Genomic DNA, 13,866 nt, shown 5'->3' on the forward strand with positions numbered 1-13,866 from the left:
ATGCTTGAGTAAAATTATTTTCCCGTGTTCTAATTAATCGTAATTTGTAACTAACTAAACGACCAAACAGTCTTTAGTATTTATCCTTTAATCGTTTACTCCTACACGTGTTCAAGTTTGATTTTATACATAGGTTTCTGTTCTTGTCAATGGTACGTCTTTATTTGCATACGCCAATTACACGTCACAAACATAAGCAATAATTTACTTCGTTTGAAATTATGTGGAAGTATATGCACATTATATAATAAGAAGCACATTAATCTATATAAGTTTTACTTTTTCTGTTTTCAAATTATTAAAAGCAACGTCTTAATATACTTAGGCCTGAATATGCTAGCACTACATGAAGGTTAAGTAATGCTTATATTCTTTTAACAATGTTCATTTTATTTAGTTTATTTTTTTACATAGGCATCACAACTTATCAAGGCCAAGAGACCACTCGAGGATAAGGGTCAAAGAGTGTACAATAGAAATTGAACAATATAGTAAGCGCTAGCAATGGAGATTCGGTAAATATGTTAACTTATATGGAACGGCTCATCAAAAACTTTTTTTACGTTAGACTTGAAGAAAATCATATTGTAGTCAGCTGGAAAGCAGAAAAACGGAAGACAATTCCATAGTCGCGCAGTTCTAAGAAAGAAGCTTGCTCCTAGAATCTACGCTAAGGTTTAGGCACAGATAAAGAGTAGAGGAAACTTGTGATAGTGTTTTCTGCTAGACGGGTGTTTTTTGTGAAAGTATGGCGAGGGAGGACCATAGAATTGAGCTCAGCCGAGTACCTGCCATGAACATAACGATAAAGCAGAAACAAACTCTCAACATCTCTTCTGTGAGAAAGAGGTTGCAGGGAAGAGAAAAGGAAATTCCCCACGAGGCTACGAAGACTATTTTGAACTCTATCAAGGACGGATAAGTCCTTTCTAGCAGCTTCTGCCCATATGTGGCAACAGTATTCCATCCTTGGACGTATCTGGCTCTTATATAGATAGAGAATATAAGATGTAAGCACATCTGCTGGAGATCTAGCAGAAGGGAAAGCATATTGCGTGTCACTAAGAAGGTTATTTTTGCTAAGATGTTTGATTAATTCTGTATTTAACACAGATTCTAGTAACTTACTCATGACGCACAGGAGACTTATTGGCCTGTATCGTGTGGGATATGACCGAACACCTGAATTCTTAAATACGGGGCATACTGATGAGATTTCCCAGGGTGACTGGAAGCAATTCTCCTTACGACAACGTTTAAACAGTTTTGTAAGGATGTTGAAGTCTTTTGAGTACTATAATTGGAATACCGTCAGGGCCGGTTGCTTCACTGGAATCAAGGTTTTTGATAAGCTTGACAACATCACGTACAGATATATGTATATCACATAGCGTGTTTTCTTATACAGGAGGAAATATTCGAGGTTGGCGGCCTTCGTCGCAAAAGGTAGAATTAGCTGCAAAATTCTTGGCAAAGAGTTTGGCTTTATCTGGTGCTGACGAGATTAACTAAGGTCAATTTATGAGAGTTGGAATTGAGTACACGTTTCTGTTCAGGATTCTGTTTGCTATTTGCCAAAACTGGTGAGAACCAAGCCGCTGCTCAGCAACTTTGGACGTGACGGACTGAGCATACAACTCTCTTGCGTTCTTGATTATTTTTTTACAGTGGTTGCTGGCAATTCTGAAAGCGGCTTTAGTCTCAGTACAACCAGTACAACTGGAAACAATGGAAAAAAGTGATTTCTATGCGCAATGGCAGCAGCACATTCCGGAGAGAACCACGGCTGTCTGTTAGGTTTTTGCTGGAACCTTTAGAAGGGTATGAAACGGTCTGTACCTACAATTAACCATTCTGTTAGGTTTGATTCTATAGAGGACGCACCCTTTTTAAACATGGAACGCAGAGGTAGATCTGATATAAATGTACGGAAGCTATCAGTCAGCCATCGAGCATCGATATATTGTACGATGGATAGGTACATTTGGGAACTTATTACATTTCATTTATATCTTAACTGATACAACTGAGTGGTCGGAAGATCGAAATGGATACAGAACAGAAACTGAACACAGTTCAGGACAAGTTGTGAGAAAGAGGTCTAGTAGACTTGCATACTGGCCGTCATAATCGGGAACACGGGTGGGTTCGTGAACAATCTGAGTGAGGTCATAAGCAATGGAGAAATAATGACAGGACCTCCCCTCATCATCGGTATGTTTGAGTGAGTTAACCATTTCACATTGTTAATATTGAAGTCTACACAGACATGAATATGAGCTGAAGGATAAGCACATATCGCGTGGTCAATTTTCTCATCTATGCTTTTATTGATAGTAACTCCGCTGTTGTGAGGGCGATTGGGAGCAAATATAAATGCAGTAGTTTGAGCTAGTGCAACCCGGAAGCATATATAGGGCAAGTTAGGATCTTCTATGGGGATGTCCCTACCGCACTGAAAGTCATCTTTTATATAGGCACATATTCTATGCACATGGCGATCTTGTGGATCAGATTTGGAAGTTAAATTATAGTATCTTTTAATTACTTACTCATCAAGGGAAATGATCTGTCCAATGCCATTTTCACTTAGAAATAATATGTCTGGTTTAGTCTCCTGTAATTGGGTTTCAACCTCTGGAAGGTTAGAACGTAGACCCCTGATGTTAGAGAATGTGGAGGTCTACGTTGGAGATCCGGGGTGTATCGTGTGTGTGTTTTATTGAGACTTTTCATGATGGTGTTTTGGGATGTGTGGACTAGGTCGACAGACATGCCTGAAGCAGGCCAGAGAGGGAAAGTAAGAGAGAAATAGAAATGAAGATTTTTTGTAGCACCTGAAAAGGTAAAGCCGTAACCCACTCGTATGGCATCGAGACGTCCCACCAGAAGCTACTGCAATGTCCATAATCCATTCACCAAATGGCAATACAGCAGCCCCAGTACTTTTAGCCTACTGAAAGGACAGCCTCCTTAGTGGTTAATACAAGGTTCGAGTCACTGAATATCAGGCGGATAACGTCAGCCCAGATAAAACGTTTACCTCCAGCACCCTTACTAGTGACATGGCTACAAGGATAGACATAAAAATAGAAAATTTCCGACGTCCCTGGCTTCTGTTCACGCAAAAATACTGCCAACCTAGAAGACAGCTTTTTCTTCTCCCTTTTTCAGAAAAATCACTCATCAAAAATGACGACTGAGGGAGGAGAGCTGCCGATAACGCATCCACAATGCGTTTTCTACTCTCCATTAAAAGAAAATTTATTAAGTATTGTACTTAATAAGAGTCCAACTGGAGTGTTTAAGCGGGGCTTATGCGAAAGATTCCCATCTCACCAATTGAAAATGAAAACAATTGCAAAATCTGTGATGCTATCAACTTGAAAAATATAAAAATTTATAGACAAGAAAAATTTATGATAAAAATTAAAAAATAAATAAAAATAAAATAAAACAAAAATATATATTCGAAATAGAATGCCAGATAGATTCATGCACATCTTTCCACGAGAAAACCATTCACACAATTAATAAAACAATGAAATCAAAATAAAGATTAAAAACTGAAATAAATATAATATTAGCACTGGAATCCAACAAAGAAATGACAAAATTCATAACTTAACTGCTATAGAAAGACGTCCTTCGCGGCTGCAAATAAGAATGGGTTTTGCTTGAAAATAAAAATACAGCGTTTTCATTTTTTAAAGAAAACGGTCATCACGTGACATAGTTCGCTACTTAGACAAGCAATAAAAAACTGAAATAAATACAATTTTATTCATTTTTATGTTTTCTTATTACATGATTTATTTCATTCATGATAAATTATATATATGTAAAATATATGTATATACATATATACATGTTCATATACAAACAGACATACACACACACACACACACACACATATATATATATATATATATATATATATATATATATATATATATATATATATATAAGTAACCTTTTTTATGTGTGTGCCGATGACACCAAAGTCATTTTTATAACATATATATATATATATATATATATATATAATATATATATATATGTGTGTGTGTGTGTGTGTATGTGTGTGTATGGTGCACTCATAAAGACGAGTCTAAAGAAATTTAAATAACATATGTATGCGCACCTTACGACTTGTTATCTCGGGAAAGCTTGCTAATTATGAAAAAAACTAAACATACTTAAAAAATTAAGTAATGGAAATGTATGTTATAATTTCGTATGAAATAAAAATATAAAAACGAAGGTTATTATTTTATATTTATTCTCTTCAATTATTGTACATGGATGCAGATGCTTACCTATTTAAGTGGTTTTTGTTAAACAGGTGAGGATCGTAGTGAGATTAACTATGCTTTGTTTTTATTTTATTTAAGTTTATAACAAATATTGTTAGGTTATTTAATGCTGAAACACAATAATGATTCTAAATATTTGTGGGTATATTTAATGCGAGAAGATTAGTTGCGATTTTACACAGGGAACAGGGAAAGAGCTTACCCAACAAATAATGTGGTTACTTATGTTATTCTATCTAGTTGGAGTAAAAAAATGTTCGTAGCAGTATATTTCTTTCATATTTAGATTGACCATGATAGAAGTTTATATAATCGTGCATGACTATATGAATTATCTTTACGACAAGCAATCTCTGGAGCAAAAAAAGCAATATATGGCAGATACAATTTTTTTAAAGTTTACACTATTTCTTAATTCGTAATATGAAAACATTAGATTGAATCCTATGAGCGACATCACCATCATCGTCATAACCTGCACAGGAAGTATTTCTTATTTTTCCACCTATACATCAAGTACTCCCACGTATTTTTACTCATACTTTTACTTACATTTAGATTCCTGTCTATAGCATTTACATTTCGTTCTTCTATACGAAAAATCACTAACGTCTCGCCATACTTGTTTCTCTCATTCTGATTGCCTGATACGAGCCATTAACCTATTATTTGATTAATAGAATGGGTTTAGTTTTTTGTTCCAATACATTTGTTTTTCTTTCATATTATCGAAATGAACATAAATCTCTAGACAATTTGCTTTGTTTTCCCGGTACATTTGTTTTTCCTTAAAATTATAATGTAAATAATCCCTTCACTTGTTTATTTTTGTGTTTATTTTTTTTTTTACTTTTTTTAATACTACTTTAATCATGTTCTTTTTTTTTACAAACAACTTTGTGTTTTAAACATTTATTGCCACATTTTTTAACCTACAAATGTATATTTAGATTGTTAGGAGCCAGTAGAAATGAGTTCTCCGACGTAGTTTTCAGTACAAAAGCCACTACGCTATTCAGTCTTAGTTCCTCCTTATGTTGCTCGGAACACATAAATAAATTTTTAAAAAAGATATATCAGCATTGATATTTACGATAATATTGACACATTTTCTGGTTCAATATCGGTTCACACAATGTATCTATTGTATGTATGTATGGACAGATATCAGAGGCGTATTAATACTGGAATCCCTCAGACGTCCATCCTTGCCCCAACTCTCTTCCAGATCACATCCTTTGATCATTCGGGAACATTTTTGCTGACTACACTGCCATATATGGCAGCAAATTAAAGTCCGTAAACGGCCAATTTCTCTCTGGTTTTCTATCATCTGATCTTGTGCATGCTTTGATAAGTGCTGAATCCCTTGTAAAAAAGGTATCCAAGTAACAAAACGCATAAACAATCACAGATTATGAGAATGCATATATTACAATGGATTTATTATTTTAGATTTAGATAGAAAATCACCATCACTGCTTATTAAAACAACTGTTAAAATGCAGAAAAGCAGAAACCGAGCCTTAGTAATGAAATATAGAATATTGATTTTGAAGAATTAAAATTAGCCAGCCATTTTCATTGTAACAGATTCTCAACATTAAAAGAAATGACACCTGCAAGATCCTTGACACCGATATTTTTCGAAGAGCTGTAATAGACAGTTGTCATTTATCAAAATATCAACGTACGTGCACAAAATGTGATCAGTCCTATAATATATTATTAAGTTGCGACGTCGTTGATTTTATGTGATTAAAATTCTGTCCTTAAACAACAATCTCATATATATCACAAACAGAAAAGAATATGTTTTCTTTATATTCTCACCTGATAAGTTTAGAAATATTCACTTGCTTCTACGACTAGATAAAATAACTTAGATATATAATAAGTTATTGCCACAGTTTTATAATCAATGATTTTATTCGATATTACACGTTACATGTCAGCAGATCAGCTTGCAGAATATCTGATCAGTGTTTTTCATCTTGATGTGATTGACCTTTTTTGTTAATTAAGAATTGACACAATTTATTACAAAAAGAGACATGATTGTTCTGTATTAAAATCAATATAAAAACTGATAACCATTACATATACGTACTGAGCAGACAAGCGTAATTTTCGTTGAAGATGTACGGAATTATCACAGCATGGGAATAGAGTCTATTTTTTTTAAGTAGCGGAATTAAGCTGGACATGTAGCAGATATTGAGATAACATATTCGAATATGCTGGTGTTTCAACACCACGAAAAACACCAAGAGTATACATTAATCTGTTATCAAGAATTTTGTCTGCGCAAGAACTTGATCTATTCGATTATCTTTGTAAAGTCCAATGTGTACTCATTGTACTGTAGGCGATGATAACATTATAGTTGCGGAGATAACATACTTTACTGAAAAACTCAGCATGAGTAGGTCTCAGGAACGATTGTTCTCTGATGATTTTTTTATGCGCTAAGCAACTATGTTTTAGCTATGAAATCGAAAATCCCCCAAGTGATAGTGACAACACAGCCTCTGTGCCACTAAACTCGTACCGACTTAGTTTGAAAATACAGAGCTTTGCCGCCCGTTGTATAAAAATAAGAACCTAGCATCTTGAAGGTTATCTAATAGATATTGCCTACTGGGAGTACTTCAGGCATACCCGGACAATCCTAATGATAATCCTAAGTGCCAATTTATATAAAAAACAAGATACCTGACGGATTAAGGTATTTCACACGTCAAACAAAACAAGTGTTTATACTCAGTCAAATAAATTCAAGATTCAATCTAGATTACAGGACCTAAGAAGCATTGTTTACGCAACATGGTTATTGCTTTCTGATTTTCTGTACTTTACATGATTATCTTGTCTTATCGTCATTGCCGGGAAAAACAATATTCATTGATTCTAGTAATTATCTCTGTCACTCTAATCACTTACCCTGCCAGCCGACTGCTCATTATAACCATATTTTACTATTAACAATGTTACCGCCATAATAACCACATCCATACCTACAAAACAAGAGATGAAAATATAAGTTTAAAAAATACTAGAAAATGAGACGCAAAATGTAGATAAACAGAATAATTTTTTTAATCTTTGCCACCAAAATTTTTCTTACTCTGAAAATTAGTACGCATTTCTCTTGGATGGTTAAGAAAATGTTATGATTAATATCGGCTACATAAATTAGGAAAATCAGTCTGTATTTAAAATGTGATAAGTACTTTGAAGTACATTCAGAAATAGAAAAATAAAGACATATATAAAGACTAATAAGTGGAACTGTGCATGGGAAAACGTAAGTATAGGAGAAGGAACTGCAAATGGATAGAATAATATTGAAAGTGTCCACATTAGTCAAGCATAGGCTGTGGAACTTCTCATCATATAAATACTAGTAGCCCTACTGATTTACTACCGAGTAATTCTTTACCATGAAGAACCATTCAAAAGTACTGCTTTTCATATAAAGTATATAACTATTACGAGTTATAATTAGTATTTTAGTATTTTGTTATATTCGGTTATTGAAGGATGTTATGCATGTAAATTATTAAAGAAAAATATTAGTTAACTGTAATTTATAATAATATTACTTATTTTTTTGTAAATATTATCGCAAATAAAATTATTTATAGCTGGAGGCTGTATGTTTGTAATTTATAAATATAACAGGACACCACATATACGCTACAATTTTTAAATTAAAATATTTTAGTAGATTTAAATTATGAATTTCAGATTTTCTATTACATTTTCTATTATGTTTTCCATTGTAATTGTGTCAGACATAAACTCGAGTTTTTCTTGAAGTAAATACAATATGTAAAATGTCGTGTGGTCGAGGTGACAAGCACAATATTTTTCAAAAATGTTCTTATATCATTGCATAAACACACGGATAATTTTATTCATGAACTGCTGAATAAATGCTTTCGTAAACAATGGAGAATTTTGGTATTACTTTAATTTCCAAACAAATAGTAACATATGAATACGTAATTACGTACAATAAAAACGTCATTTAATTTTTGTCTTAAATCTTACAGCATTTAAAACATGTTAATGTTCATTTAAATATTTTTATTTGATTATTTTATTTTGATTATTATTTATAGTTATTAAATCAAGCAATTGAACGTGACAATATACTTTTATAGAAAAGTCGAAGTATATATGAGAAGATTATATAAATAATATTGCCAACATTTTTTACTAATTTGCTTATTTTATGTAATATCAGTGAGAATATATTGGTTGAATCTTATATCAGTGAACAAATACAAAGTGCAAAACGATTTCAAATCACATCAAATGACATTAATAATATCGTAAGTCCTTTTCAACTTACAAACATAATCTAAATTGCCGATTATTAAAAGCGTCAAAGTAAAAACTCTTTTGTTTAAAAATGACAAAATCGTATGTATTTGAATTGAATCCGGTTAGAAAGAAATTGTGTCAATATAAGTTATTTTTTATCAAACTCGTAATTATTCGAACTGAACTTGGTATTGAATAAAATAAGTTCAATATGAAGTAATATTATTTATCTTTGAAGTACGTACAAAAAGTGATTGTTCAGTTGAACTCGATAACGGAAATCGTGTTTATTTTCGATAACTGAATAAACAAAATGTAGTAAATAGTTAACTGTATTACAAGAAACAAAGACACACAAATCATTTTAAAAAGTCTGTTGTTCATAATATGAGTTCTGTTAGATCTAATGAAGAGAACAACAATGGACAGTTATATTGTATATATAGTGTTAACAGGTAATGAGTTTTCTATACGGTAAGTTCATTAATAACGTATTGGTTTAGTGTATCAGAAAAGCATTTTCATAAAGAAATGATTCAATCCAAGAATATTCTGCATCAAAGATAAACATTATATATATATATATATATATATATATATACTTCATTTACTCACATTAAATTAATATACGAAAGTATAAATTAATGCGTAAGCTTTAAATATTTACTTCAAAAGTTCTCAATACGTAGGTAGAGCTACATATATATAAACTAACATAAAAAACTAACCTAAATTTAAAACAGGTCAAGTAACTAGATATCCAGGATAAATAGGGCACATACAAAGGAATAGGTCAACCAGAGGTCAAATAGGCCTTTGTCCCATAAGTACATGTTCTTTGGCTGATAGGAAAGGCGCGGTGGATACTAGAAAGCTGATTGGCTAACTAAAATCTCAATAGAAGGTGCGTATATAAAAACGATAGACAACCACAAAATTCGCGCATAAGCCAGAAGAGTCCTAGAGTGGAGGGAACGCGGAATATTCAGTGTAGCTTAATCGCCATATATATTTTATAGCTAACTATATATATATATATATATATATATGTGTGTGTGTGTGTGTGTGTGCATGTATGTGTATGTGTGTGTAACATACATTACATTAATTCTGTCTCAATAATGCCAGATATTGTCATAAGTTATTATATATTAGCGCGTGTGTACCGAACAATAGCAAGAATTCATGACAAATTATGTAAAGTATCACATCGATAAAAGGGCTAAAAGTTTCCTGTGGCAACTATTTGGACAGAAAAGTGAACATGTACAACAAACACCTCAGTAGGTGTAAGATCTAAGCTCAAATAGAATATGAAATAGAAAATGGGATCTATTGCAATGTTGGAGTAGTTTAGAAGACTGCCTTGTTGTGAACCGGAAGTCTCTTGTAAAAAGTGCTAGTAGGTTAGGAAAGAAAAGTGTGATAGTTTATGGTTACTTGTTATGACCCGTCTTTCAGTGTAAAATCAAGACAAAGATACGATAACGGAAGTAATAATAATAATAATAATAATAATAATAATAATAATAATAATAATAATAATAATAATAATAAGCCCAAAACTAAAAATATTGTTGCAAAATGCAACGTACATTATTAAGGAAAATGATGTTTACAAGATACACAAACTGTTAGATAAATGCCTAATAAAAGTAGTGTATATATCTATTTATTTATTTGACCAACAACCGTGGGTTATAAGCAGGTTGTAAAAAAGGATCAGGGGTTAATATGTCGCATGCTCCCTTTAATATGCAGTAATATATTTAAACTCGTTGATCACTTTTTCCACATCAGAAATAATACATGAAAAGTCAAAATAGCTAACTTTTCCACCGATTAATTATTTAAAACATTGTTTAATTATTATTATTATTATTATTATTATTATTATTATTATTATTATTATTATTATTATTAGAATATTCTTTAATGCACTTATTTGCCAAGCCGAATAAAGAGGGATGGTGAAGTTAAACTAATTTTTTTTTTAATTCGTCCGAAACAAAGATTTAAGATTACATGACACCGGATACTATAAAGGTACTTGCCCTGTCCGCATAGACATGCTTAGGAACACCAAACAGGTTTGTAAACCTAATAAACGCGTCTAGAAACGATATCAGGCAATAGATCCAGATCGACGGTACACAGCAAGACGTATATTTCGCGTCTTCATCATTGTATTGTATAAAAAATGACCAGCAAAGTCAACATCTATTTGTTTAAATAGGTAAACAAAATTCACCTGTATAGTGGGCATTTGAGAACCGGAAATGCTTTATAAGGCAAAAAATTGATTTTCTTACAATTAATACAATTACGAAGACTTTTCTGTACGGATTGCCTCTCTTCGGGAATCCGGAAACCAGATAATCTCAAGTTAAAAAAAGGTTTAGCTAGTCCCCAGATCACAACAATTTAAATGTGTCCTTTAATAACCAATTCAGTTAAGCGATAGTGTTTTCCTAAAAGTATAGGAAATTTATCTATAAAAGAGTGTATATTGGAATTCTGTATACGTATTTTAGTCCGAAACAGACCATCATGATGAATAAACAAACGAGCCGATAGCTTTGGAAGCATAATCTCATTAAATGTTCAAATATTCCAACTATGTTCAAATATTCCAACTATTGAATAAATAAAAAATTTCGATTTTCAAAGAAACCTTTTCAAGTAGGGATATGTAAAGTGTTTTTGTATTTTTTTCTTCGACATCCTTCCTTATATATAGCAGATATACAATTAAATGAGTACGATGTCGAGGAAAAAGAAAAAAACAACAACACTTTAAATATGTCTACTTTAAAAGGTTTCTTCAAAAACAAAACATTTGGAATTAAATAAACAATATTTTTATTTATTAAAAAAACAGAATTGTTCGGCTTTATCATCACTTTCATAAAAAAAAATTTCAAAGAGGAAATATACAAGCCCATGCTACTCCCTTGCACATAAGAGAAATCTCCTTCTACCGTGCTAGAAAGTTACTTACGCCTGAAAGTATCCTGTGCCTCTACAAATTCACCATTCGCCAATGTATGGAGTATTGCTGTCACATTTGTGCTGGTGTATCTGTTACTAGTCTCTCCTGGACAGGTTTCAAAAAAGCTTCCACCTCTTTCCCATTGACAAAATGTTGCATTCCTCTGTCTGTTTTACAAGTATTTTAATCATGGATGCGCTTACAGACAACACGCCCTAGACGTAATTTCCCGACAAACCTGACAAACAGCAAAGTGCAGAGTACAGATTCATAGATTTAAGAAAGGCGACTACTTAATTTCTTTCTTCCCCAGCACTGTCACTTTGGAAATCCTTTCCGAATTCTTGGACTATTTTCAAAGTGTATTTTTTCTATCGTTTTTAAGTGAGCATTTTATCAATAAGCGCCGGAAAATTCAGCAAAGACATAATTTTGCTGACTTATTATTTGGGAATGAAACATTAATGTAATGTATTCCCTGTAAAAATATTAAATTATCAACATATATAACTGGATATTTAGAATGTTGCTAACTAACTAACTATATATATATATATATATATATATATATATATATATTAGAATGCTGCTAACTATATATATATATATATATATGTGACAGTGTGTATATGTGTGTGTCTGTGTGAATAATTATAAACAAGTAATGTTTATATTTATACTTACAGATACTAGTGTTTCATGCGATCGCAATTATGTTTGTAGGATGTGAAATTGCCTCTAGTGAAACGATTTCAACCTTTGACTTTATTAGCAAAAACCTTTACGGCTGGGTAACCGTCAACCGCACAAATGTTTAGAAAATGAAACATCTATGATGCCAAATACAGGCAAAAAGTTATCGTGAGGGTTGAAATGTTCGAGCGATCGGGTATCGTGTTTTCGCACAAGGAAAACCACCTGCATTTTTAATCTTAAACCGAACTAAAATTTATGAAGGTTCCTCTTAAAGAGGCGAAATAATAAATTAAAAATATATTTTCACTTACGAACATAAGTGTTTAATACTTTTGCAATCATCAGTGACAGAGAAAACGTTAAAACATTGTTCTGAAATTACCTATATTTACGTATATACGTTGAACCACTTCCGCCTGAGATGTCTCTGAAATCTCTTCCATATCAGATGGCAAGACAAAGTCCCTGATACAGAGGTCCTGAAAAGTGATAATCTTCCCAGCTTAACTACTACCATTCGAAAGATCCAACTGAGATGGGCAGGTCACGTCTCCGGCATGCCAGATGAAAGAATCGCAAAACAACTCCTGTATGGTGAGTTGTGCTAAGGCAAGCGTTCAGTCAGAGGACCAAGAAAACGCTTTAAGGACAACCTTAATGTCTCCCTCAAAGACTTAAACATCAGTACTGAGTCCTGGGAATCGCTTGCATGAGACAGACCTCACTGGCGTCACCTAATCAACAAAGGAGATGAAACAGCTGAAGAAAGAAGAACCCTCAGAGCAGAACAGAAGCATGAAACCCGCAAAGCCAGAGCAACGAGTTCTGCCCCCACAACACCTGATCACCACTGTCCCACTTGTGGGAGAGTCTTCCATGCCCGGATCGGCCTTACAAGTCATCTGCGGAAGCACAAAACAATACTTCTACTCACTGATGTTATGGTCATCTCTGACTTCGAAGTAAGAACACGTAAATATATATATATATATATGTGTGGGTGGGTGTGTGTGTGTGTGTGTGTGTGTGTGTGCACTTCACAGGTCAGTGTGTGATTGCGACATTGCGAAATTCGTAAAGGTTAAGTTTTTATTAAAATATGTGTAAGAAAAGAAGTATAAAATAGAGTTGAAATAGATGAATATGAAGTAGCGAAATGGAGCATGAACGAACTTTGTTGAAGATGTATAAAGATACATTAGGAAATCATTAAAAAGACATAGAGACAGAAGAGAAGATTATTCTCGGTGTCGTTAAGATTACTAAGCAAATGACCAAGACAGTTTATGCATGAGATTAATGTTAGCGTCTAGACGGCATGTTGTGCATATACATTAACACACACACACACACACACACACACACACACACACACACACATATATATATATATATATATATATATATATATATATATATTATAAATATTTCAGGGATTACAATGACAAAAAATATAGTACTGTGATATATTTGGTGATCATCATTCAATTCCGGGCAATGTCGGGCATCCATACTAGTATATATATATAT

The sequence above is a fragment of the Euprymna scolopes genome, chromosome 1 (genome assembly GCF_053919585.1).
Source record: "Euprymna scolopes isolate OS-2025 chromosome 1, ASM5391958v1, whole genome shotgun sequence".
Lineage (NCBI taxonomy): Eukaryota > Metazoa > Mollusca > Cephalopoda > Sepiida > Sepiolidae > Euprymna > Euprymna scolopes.